At 38.6% G+C, this 11,565-nt stretch overlaps 1 pseudogene; it reads left to right on the top strand.

Moving 5' to 3' along the window:
* The first annotated feature begins 2,803 nt into the window (after positions 1-2,803).
* On the top strand, positions 2,804-4,263 carry LOC113625157 (suppressor of SWI4 1 homolog pseudogene; annotated as a pseudogene).
* Positions 4,264-11,565: the final 7,302 nt, after the last annotated feature.

Here is an 11,565-nt window from a genome sequence, read left to right as displayed (position 1 = left end):
TCCCCCAAGGCTATTTCCACCTGTGCCCGTTTTAACTAAATCTATTATTGACTCAACTTGCACTTGTGTTATATAATTTCTCTTGTGTAATTGGAAATTGTTTTATTCAATAATTATCAAAGGGATGATTCAGAGATGCTGGCTTTACTGAAATGTGTGTGGAGGAGTGTTTCATGTAAAGCAGAACAATCTTTTTATTTCAGGCTCCTTTCATTATATTAAGTTCCAGGAGCTGTTATTTAAACGAAGTTGAAAGAGAACCTATTTACTGGCTGGCAATCATAGACTGAGCATTTGGAGTTCTTGTGGTTTGATCTCACTGTGTATTATTTGAATAGAATGCATCAAGTGAAATATGGGGAAGTGCAAGATAAATAATTGGCAAACATAAAGGTAAAATACAAAGATGCTGTCTGCATATTTTGCCTTTGCATCATGGTCCTGATATATTACAAATGTATTCAAGCATGTGTTCAAAGTATTCAGTAGTTTACAAATAATTTAGTGAGTCAGAATTAAAGCAATGTTCCCCTCCAAAGTACTCTTGCTGACTTCATAAGGGAAAATTTCAATGTTGATAAATATAGAACTTTTAATAATAAAGTGTTGTTTCAACTATATATCTTTGGATTATGTGCATTTTCTTGATGAATGTAACCAGTACTTTTCTGTGCATTATGAAGCGAAGAGTGGGGGTGGGTAATAGTATTAAAATCCTTTTACGTTTTACAAAGTTCTATTATATACATTTACCAATAATCTTATGTGGGTGTCTGGGCAGGTATTATTACTCTTCTGACTCCAGTTAAAATTTCTTGCCTACATTACACTGCCATTCTTTTGCTTTTTGAAAATATAACCAAATAAATTTGCAATTATTGGAGTTATCAAACAGTCTGTAAATATAGGCCCATGTGAACCTCTAGTTTGTGATTAAATATATTTCAAAGGGAAAACTGAACAAATTATGCTACTTGGCAGCCAAATCTATTTATTGAAAAAATGGGTTATACAGAATGCTCAGGTGAACATTTCTGATATTAACACAGTTGCTGATTATACAAGGTCTATCTGACAAGGAAAATAACTCTTGTCATATTCTAAGATGCTGGGTGGGAAGATCAGTTGTCATATAGGCGTTCCCACAAAGAAACTTCCTGGATAAAGAATATGAAAGGAAAGAGAAGAAATATTATGTTAGTGGGTTCTTTAAAGTTAGTATATAAGAGCTGGAATACATTCTCCTTCAGAAATCAAACTAAAGTTTTCCAAGAGAGTGTGGCAAGAACGCCACTTTCTTAGGGCATTTAAAGAGGTCAAAGAGGCAAGATGATATTGATAGAGATGGGGAGGGGTGAGAGACAGTGGACTTGTGTCTGGGGACATCTTATGGAGTAGGTGCTTTCGAGTCAGGTTGACCTAGGTTTAAATCCTGGACCCATTACTTTTCAGTGATATGAATATAATAGCAAGATCAAACCAAACATAAAATTCCAAGTGATAGGCCAGAGCAATATGAAGTTTGCAAAGGAAATATTTGAAAACAAGTGCATGATTCTAGAAGGCCCCCCAAGGACATAAAAACATTGAAAGAAAGGCCTGAGAGAGGATATGTGAGGGTTCCATCTTTGGAGAGAGTTATATGTGTGCTGTGACTCCCACCCCAAAGCAGAGGGACGAGGGTGCCTGTGGCCAACCTCAGTTCTAATGAGAAGGGCTTCCATGGGATCCCGTGTAGAGCCCGGTGTTTTCTATAATTGTAGAGGAGTAACACAGTGAACTCTTTTGAGGAATATAAAGGCTATAGCTCTCATATCAGCTTGAGCCAACAAGGTGGGGACAGGAAGGAGAGAGGGGGCAAAAGGAGAAAGTGGGGGTGGGGAGAGATAGCCACTTGTGCGTTGAGCCACAGAAACACTTAGTGATGCCAGAACAAGGAGGTGGAAATGGTTCACCAGTACCAGGTGTCTGTGATTTGAACAAAGAGCCAGTCTGAAGTTGTAAACAAGCAGGACCCTGCGGGGCCTTCCCCGAACAGACTCCCCTCCCCCATGGCCTCTGCCCGCCTCTTCTTTGTAGAAAAACTTTAGCCTCCTAGGCCTTCCCGAAGTTCCAAAGAATGAATTTAATTAGAGAAGTGATAAAATGCAGAAACAAAGGAAAACAGTCAAGGAATGCAAAATAATAACAGTTTAGTCATAAAACAAAATCAAGGAACTTTAGTTCCTTCTCAAAGACTATAGATAATATTCTGAGCCACATGCTTTGAGCCGTTTTGCTGATACGGAAATCCCCACCAGGTGAAAGAAGTTACCTGTACGCTGCCCACAAGCAGGTAGATCCCAGACCGGTTGGAACCAGCAGGTTGACAATGTTGACTCCCAGTTACCTCATCACCAACCAATCAGAAGAATGTCCAGGAGCTGATCACACACCCCACAACCCCCAACCCCTCCCGCACCCCGTCTTTAAGAACCTTTCCCTGAAGGCCATCAGGGAATTTGGGCCTTTTAAGCACTAGCTGCCTGGACTCTTTGCTTGATGCCCTGCAATAAACACTGCAACTTTCTTTCCTCACAACCTGGTGTCAGTACATTGGCTTTACTCTGGGCAGGTGAGCAGAATCGAGTTTAGTTCAGTAACAAAGCCATTTTAAACACTGATCAAAAGAACACCTAAAAAAAACAAAAAACAAAAAATACCTGGAGGGGTGATGGAACCCACCCCCTGCCCCCAGCTGTGTAGAGCAGAATGGGGATGGGTGGATCCTGAATAAACCGCAAAGGTGATCAGAGACGAAAACATGTGCTCTGAGCATTTGTCAAGGTGAACGGATTTCAAGCCTCCCCACAGCAATGCCTAATTTAACAAGAACTATATTTTACTCTTATCTGTTCTCCCCAACATAGCCCATCTTGTACCTCTGTCGGAAACCAGAAACCTCAGTTTTCTCGTATTTTGAAAGCCCTATGTGTATATAGCACAGTGGATTACCGGTTACTCTTCACAGTGGTGCAGGAGGTGAGCAGAGCGTGCTGGAAGCGGCAGACACAAGCAACTTCGTGGGAGAGACTGCGGGTGGCGGCGCTCAAGGCGGTCGCTGGATCCTAAGAGCACGCGCATGCGCCTGGGGGCACGCAGCTCAGCTATCGCGAGGCTCACGCTGCGCAGCCGCACTCCTTCGTGTTTAGCCGAGCTGCGGAGAGGCGGCAACCCACAGCTGCTCCGGCTGTTTGCACGGCCTCGTGGAGCTGCTCACAGCCACCGCCTGCCTGCGGGGACGAAAGACAAACTCTTTGCAGGATTCTGTGGTACTGGCTGGGTCCTGTCGAGTCACATATTTACTGGTCTTGAGCAAAATGGAGACCAGTATTTACATTAAGCTGATGCACCTCCCTGGAGGCCCCACCTTGATCTTCCAGACGAACACGTACAAGCTGGTGGATGCTGTGGTTTCCTCGCTGTACCCGTGTGCTTGAGTGGCAGTTTGCCCATCCTTCCCTTCTGGTGCTGAGCAGCCTTGGCCCCCATGATGTGCACGTGAAGCTCATGGCCACCGGGTACCAGAACCTGTTTTTCCATCTATGTGCACGAGGCGAACGTGAACGCCGTCAAGCGCCAAATTCTCATCAACTACGGTCCCTACTCCCAGGAGCTGGAATCCCGCTATTATAGCATGAAAGTTGTTGTGGGAGCATGTTGCGGAATGATGAAGCTTCTCAGGAGATGAGCTCCCTGCAGGACATGGGTGAGTTCTGGCCATAGGCGTGCGCCTTTGAGGCAGAGCTGGATTGCGAGCGCAGTGTTACCGAGCTGCCCCAGGCGGCTGCCCGGCGCTACCAGTACTGGGCCTCGCAAAACCTGCAGCACATTAGGACCCAGGAGGGTGTTGGGGAGGGGAACATGCTGTCCTGCAGTTTCCTTCACAAGACTTTGGGCGAACTGCAGGCCACCCTCGTAGCCAAGAAGGAGAAGCTGCAGCTCAAGGCCCAGAGGGAGGATAGGCAGGCCCAGAACTTCCAGAACAAGTAGGAGCAGTGAGAGACCCGTTAGAAGAAAATCCTGGGGGCATGAAGAGGGCACGGGCAGAGGCTAGTGGAGACTGTGATGCTGAGGACCCCGGGGGAACCCCTGGAAGCAGAGGGAGCCAGCCAGCAGGAGGAGGGGCAAGGTGAAACCCAGTATTCCCGTCAGGCGGTGGGCAAGGAGCCTGACACCAGTCCCGAAGGTGCACAGACAGCCCGCCGGGCCCTCAGGCTATAAGTAACCGTGAAGGAGCTGAGGGCAGACCGAGGCAGGGGCCTACATGGTGACTGGAGGCTTCCAAAGACCACTACTAAGAGCATTTTTACTCTTGTGAGTTGTTTTTTTTAATTGGTGTCTTTTTATCTCAGTTTGGTGATGATGTACTTTCCAGTGGGAGGTAAAATGACAGATATATAGGCAAAGTTAACTTTTCTACAAACTCTACGGCTCCAAAAGTTTGATTAGATTCAAAATGATTTCAGCAAAACCTTATTATAAACTTAGACATTGTTCGGTTGGCTGTTGTCTCCCATTCTCTTCTTTAAACAAGGTTCTTAAGGATGGGTGGAGGACAGTGGGAAGAGAAAGGTGGAAAGGATGCCACGGCCAGGTGGAAACAAATGTAACCCATTTGGGGGCACACAGAGGTCAATCCTGGGTCCTAATGGCCCACTCTTTTCCCAGTAAATTCTCCTGGGACAAATAAAAAAGACAACTTCCTAGGAGATTCTAACCATGGAATAACACTATGGGTATTTAAGTTATCAACCCTCACTAAATGGCTCCTGAAGGCAACTGGATTGAAAAAGTTTTAAATCCTGTAGCCAGAACGAGGATCTATGTCAAACAGCAGCTTGTTTCTCGTTCCCATAGCATTTCATGGCATTGAGTTTTTGGATCATATGTAGTGTTTTATGGAAGGGTTTTATTGTTGTTACAAAGTAAATATGAAATATAATAGAAAACTCAGGTTGCAGACAGTTAAACTGTGTAATAAGGCAATTTATAGGGAAGGAGATAAATAGCTATGGGAAGACTGGGTCTGTAAAACATTTCTAGGATGCCATGATTGTTAGTAGGGATAAATTCCTTTTCTCTTAAGAGAGTAGTATTGTGTATAGAGATCTTAAAATATCTGTGAGGCTCCGTAAGGGAGAGAGATTATATTAAGTTTAATGGTGAAACAGAAATAGAAAAATAGTAGTAAATCAGTAAAGAATTTAGATAGAAAGGTATTGAATTTATTTTCCATTTAATTTTCACGCACGTACTTGTGTGATCTGTAAACATGTTATCCATTTGAAATGGAAAGTGCCTTTTTTTGTTTTGTTTTGATTTTTTTTAATGAGCATTAAGAGATGTGAGGATTTTGATGTAGTCAATTACAATTAGGAAATTGTGATGCTCTGTGTTTTAGCTGATGTTGAGTCAAATCACCTAAAGTCTTGTTCAATTATAGTGTTTAAATACTAAAAGGAGTTACTGTTTATCATTCATTCACCCATTTATTAGACAAATATTTATTGAGAGTCTACTATGTGCTTGGCAGTGTTGTAGGTCCTAAAAATACAGCCATACAATAAATATTCAGAGGACCTCCCTTCATGATGCTTATATTCTAGAAGGGACAAAAACTACAAGCAGCTAGAAAATTAATGTATATTATTCAGTAGTAAGAATAAAGTTAGTGGGGCTTCCCTGGTGGCGCAGTGGTTGGGAGTCCTCCTGACGATGCAGGGGACACGGGTTCGTGCCCCCGTCCGGGAGGATCCCGTGTGCCGCGGAGTGGCTGGGCCCCTGAGCCATGGCCGCTGAGCCTGTGCGTCCGGAGCCTGTGCTCCACAGCGGGAGAGGCTGCAGCAGTGAGAGGCCCGCGTACCGCAAAAAAAAAAGAATAAAGTTAGTTAAAGGGACATACAGTGACAGAGTTTGCTATGTTAGAGGACTCAGGAAAGGCATCCTTGAGGGTGTGTCATTTGTCTTGAGTGAAGTGAGGGAATAAGTTATTTGACTATCTATGTGAAGAATATTTCAAAAAGGAAGACGGGGGGGGGGGGCACATACTTTAAGTTGCAATATATTCTCTGAGTTTGAGAAATTGTAAGATCAGGTTGATCAGTAATCAAGGAGAATATTGGTAGGAATGAGGCCAGAGAGGTAGAGGGGAGCCAGATAATATAGGGATTTGTAGGAGACTGCTGAAGGATTTTAGAGCAGGAGAGTGACATAATCTGATTTACATTTTAGAAATACTTTCTGTGTGAACAATCGTTAATAGGAGGAAAAAAGCAGAAGTGGAGAGACCAATTCAATGGCTATTTTAGTTGTACGGGAGAGAATGTTGTTCCCATGGGCTAGGGAGATTGCCTGGGAAGAGGTGAAAAGTGGTCATATTTCAGATATATTCTGAAGTGTCAAAAACTTTTGATAAGTTCTTATATATAATATCTAATTTAATCTTCAAAATAACTGTATGAGGAAAACAGATATTGTCATCACCTCCATTTCTAGAGGAGGAGTCTGTGGGTGAAAGATATCAAGTAACTGTCTCAATGTCCTTGCATTGGTAAATGATAGAATTAAACATGATTAAACCTGGATTTGGCCATCTCCATTACTTGAGATTTTGCCCATAACATTACATTGCCTTTTTTTTTTTTTAAACCTAATCCATAATGTAGACCATGACAGGACAACAATAGAAAAATGGCCTCAAATGTTAGGCATAGTTGCAGTGAAATGGAACTCATTTGTTGTATTGTTTACTTTGTTGCTGTCAAAGATGGATTCCCTGCACCACCTTTGAATAAAACCTTTAATCCCAGAACTGGAAAAGGAAAGATACTAGGAATTGCAGATAGTAGGCCTGTAGATAGAGGAGGAAAAGGAATGTCACATCCTTCCTGCCCCCGACAATCCACCATGAGAACAAGGACAAATTATGTTTTATTTATTTATTCTTTTTTAGGCTGAAGAATTTATTTTCTCGGCAAATTATCTCAGTTAATGATCAATTTGTAAGGTAAATGAACCAAATTTAACAATGGTTTCTGTCAACAAACTTTTAAAATATTTTATAATTTAAACAAATGTACAGTTGTACAACCTTCACCATAATGCAGACTTAGAGCATTCCACTATTCCTCAGAGTTCATCCACACTCCCACACTCAACTCTAGGAAGCCACTAGTTTTCTTTCATTACCTATAAATCTACCTTTTCTAAATTATTCATATAAATAAAATCATGCATTGTAGTTTTTTTACATTTGGCTCCTATCTCTTAGCCTACTGTTTTTGAGGTTATCCAAGTTGTAGTGTGAATTGGTAGTTCATTCCTTTTTATGGCTGAGTAATATTCCATAATATGGGTGTACCACATTACTCATTTGTCAGTTGATGGACAATTGGGTTGTTCCTAATTTTGGACAGTTAGGACTAATGATGCGTGAACATTCATACACGTGTTTTTATGTGGACCTGTGTTTTCATTTTTCTTGGATAGATTCCTACAAGTGACATTGCTGAGTTGTATGGTAAATAACTGTTCAATTTTTTAAGAAACATTTTCCAAAGTGTCTGTACCACTTTTATCTTCCCACTAGCAGTGCATGATGGTTCTAATTTTTCAGTATCTTCTCTGACAGTATTGTCTGACATCTTGATTAGAGCCATTCTAATGGGTGTGTAGTTGTGTCTCTTTATGAACTTAGCATTTTCCTACTGATTAATAATGTGAGCATATTTCAAGTGCTTATTAGCCGTTCATATATCTTTTTTTGTTAAATGTTCAAATGTTTCACTGATTTTTAAGTTGGGTTGTTTGTCTTATTGAGTTGCAAGGATTATATATTATGCATACAAATCTTTATTATTAGATATATGATTTTCAAATATTTTTCTCCTAGTTTATGGCTTGACTTTTCATTTTCATGATGATATTTTTTGAAACACAAAAAATAATTTTGATGAGGTTCAGTTTATCAATTAATTATTTTATGGATCATGTTTAAAGTCTAAGAACATTTTGCCAAACTCAAGATCATAATGATATTCTGTTATTTTCTATAAGTTTTGTAGTTTAATTCTTACATTTAGGTCTATGAGATTACTTGATCCATTAACATGGTTATTTTCCCATTTATTTAGAACTTCCTAGATGTCTTTCAACAATGCTTTGTAGTTTTAAGTATAAGATGCACTTCTTTGAATATTAAATGTATTCCTAGGTATTTTATTCTTTGATCTTACTGTAAATGAAATTGTTTTCTTAATTTCATTTTTGTATTGTTCACTGCTAGTATATGGAAATACAATTGGTTTAAATATGTTTGTCTTGTATCTTGCAATCTTGATGAACTCCTTAATTAATTCTAACAGTATTTTAGTGACTTCCATAGGATTTTCTATATAGAAAATCATGTCATCTGCAAATAAGATAATTTTTCTATATCTTTTTCTTGTTACATAGCCATGGCAAGAATATCCAGTACAAGGTTGAACAGATGTGGCAAGAATGCACATAGTTGAGTCATTCCTCATCTTTGGAGGAAAGCATTCATTTTCACCATTAAGGGTTATGTTAGGTGTGGATATTTCATAAGGGTGTAGCCCTCATGATGAGATTAGTGCCCCTATAAGAAGAAAGCTATTTCTTTCTGTTTTCCATCATGTCAGAATACAATGAGAAGGATGCCATCTACAAACCTGGAAAAGGGCTCTCACTAGGAACCAAATCAACCAGCACCTTGATTTTGGACTTCCCAGCCTACAGAACTGTAATAAATTTCTGTTGTTTAAGCCACCTAGTCTATGATATCTTGTCAGAGCACCCTGAACCAACTAAGACAGTTGTGGTATATAATATACTTTTTTGTGGTATATATATATATAATTTTGTGATATATATATGCATATATAATTTTTCCTTCTTGTTTTGGTAATTTGCATTTCTTGAATTTTTCAAACAAAAAGCAATGAGTTCCATTGAGTTTCTCAATTGTTTATGTACTTTTTATTTCATTGATGTGTCTACTAATATATTTTATTTCCTTGCTTCTGTTTGTTTTATTTGTTTAGTTTGCTCATGGTTATCTAGTTTCTTAAGGTGGAAGCTCAGGTTATTATTTTGAGATCTCTTTTTCTGATATTGGTCATATAGGTATAAATTTCCCTCTAAGCACTGTTTCAGGTACATTGCATAAATCATATGTTGTATTTTCCTTTTCATTCATTTCAGAATATGTTCTATTTTGCCTGTGATGTCTTTTTTGATCAATGAGTTATTTGGAATGGTGTTTTTAAAATTAATAATATCAGGGGATTTTTCATATTTTTTGTTGTTGTTGATTTCTAATGTATTTCCATTGTGGTCAGATCACATACTATGTATGAGTTCCTTACTTTTAAATGTATTATGACTTGTTTTATTGCCTAGCATATGATCTGATCTATTCTGGAGAATGATGCATGTAAAGAATGTGGATTCCACTGTTGTTGGGTAGAAATTACTATAGCTCTTTGTTAGGTTGATACTGTTCAAGTCTTGTATATAGTTCAGGACTTTTTTGATTAGTTCTACCAATTATTGAGAGCAGTGTATCAAACTTTCTCACTCATTTCTCTATTCAGTTTTGTTCATTTTTTGTTTCATATATTTTGGGCCTGTAAGTTACATATATGTTTATAATTATTGCATCTTCCTGATGCATTGACCCTTTTATCATTATCAAATTCGTTGTTTGTCTCTAATAATATTTTTTGCCTTAAAGTGTATTTTGTCTTATATTGATATAGCATTCCAGCTGTCTTAACACTTACTGTTTGCATGATAAATCTTTTCATATCCAGTCTAATTTTGTCTTAGTCTAAGGTGGATATATATAACAGCTTGTAGTTGGTTTTGGTTTTTTATTTGTTTACAGCCTGAGAGTCTTTGCCTATTGATTGGGGTATTTAGACCATTTGCACTCAAAGTAATTATTGGTATGGTTGGATTTATCTTTGTCATTTGTAATTTGTTTTCTAGATGTTCAATCACTTATTGTATCTCACTGTTTCTCCCTGACTGCACTTTTTGGTGATGAATTAGTATTTTTTAATGTACCATTTTCACTCCTGTGTTGATTTTTAAGTGCATTTTTGCATTTTTGGTTGTTTTCCAAGTGGTTGTTTTAAGAATTATAATATGCTTATTAATTTGTCACAAGGCACTTCATATTAATACTAACTCAATTTTGGTTAAGGTATCAAATTTTGTTCCAGCATACTTTTATTCCTTCTCCCTTTCCTTTTGCTGTTATGGTTATGTATGTTATATTGATATGTATCAGGAACCCAAACAATAGATTGTTATAATTATCACTTTATATAGGTTTTTGCTTTACATAAAAGTTAAGAAAGAAGGGAAAATATATTTATATAAATCTATAGAAAATGGATTTGGATTTATATTGTTTGTATTAACTCATATATTTGCAACTTCCCATGATCCTGTGAATTTCAGTTGCAATCTAGTGTCATTTTTTTGTCAGCCTGGAGAAATTCCATTACTATCTCTGGTAAGGTACTTCTGCTAGCAATAAATTTTCTCAGTTTTTATTTAACATTTATTTTTGTATAATTATTTTGCAATGTATAGAATTTTCTGTTATCCTACTTAGGTTTGTTGAGTTTCTTGGTTGTGTAGATTTTTGTTTTCATCAAATTTGGAAGTTTTTAGTTATCATTTTATCAAATATTTTGTCAGCTTCTTCTTTTTATTCCTGTTAACAGTAATCAGTCTCAGTTAGGAATATGCTTGTCTTCTAACCACATTATATCAAGCTAGTAGACATATGTTGACCTCCCCCATTCACCTGCCTCTGAGAAGTCACATCTCTGCTGTGTTGCTGGGCATGGGTGATACCTGTCACTCCAATTAAAGTTAGCCCATTTTGCCCACTGCAGAGAATCTTATAGTCTTTGTGACTTGACCCATCCTGGCAGAACTGCCATGGTGAGCTGGGATGGGGGTGGGGAAAAGATGGGAGGCCAGGCCAGAATGCATAGATCTCCACTTTTCTTACTCAACGTCCAGCAGTTTTGAAACCATAAATACTTTTCAGATTGATTCTGCCTTTGGGTGATTTTTGAGAAGTGGAATTGTTTTCTTGGTTTTTGTTTTGTTGTGTTTTTGGTCTATTTGTTTGGCTTTTCAGTTGTTTTTGAGGAGAGGATTTGCCATTCTTTTCAATCAGCCATAGCCATAATTCCTGCCACTCTTAAACAACAACTTTGTTTTGACTGATGAATGAATTGGGTTAGAGTTTGGGCCTGTAGATCGAAACAATTTCCCACCAAACTGCATGACACACTGCTTTCTGATGTGGAGGGGCTATTAATTAGGACACTTTGAGATGAAAAGTTGATTTCTCCCTCAATTCTTTGTTCAAATACGATGCAAAGCTTTTTAAAAATATCAAAAAAGTCAAAGCTTGCACCACAGTCTGTGGAGGCATAGATTGTGAGAAAATTTGCCATTTAGGAGATTTTAAAATTT

Source organism: Aethalodelphis obliquidens, unplaced genomic scaffold (genome assembly GCF_003676395.1).
Source record: "Aethalodelphis obliquidens isolate GAN/ISIS:26980383/991018 unplaced genomic scaffold, ASM367639v1 scaffold14, whole genome shotgun sequence".
NCBI lineage: Eukaryota > Metazoa > Chordata > Mammalia > Artiodactyla > Delphinidae > Aethalodelphis > Aethalodelphis obliquidens.
Note: the sequence above shows the minus strand (reverse complement) of the source record. Positions and strands in the feature narration are given on the sequence as shown.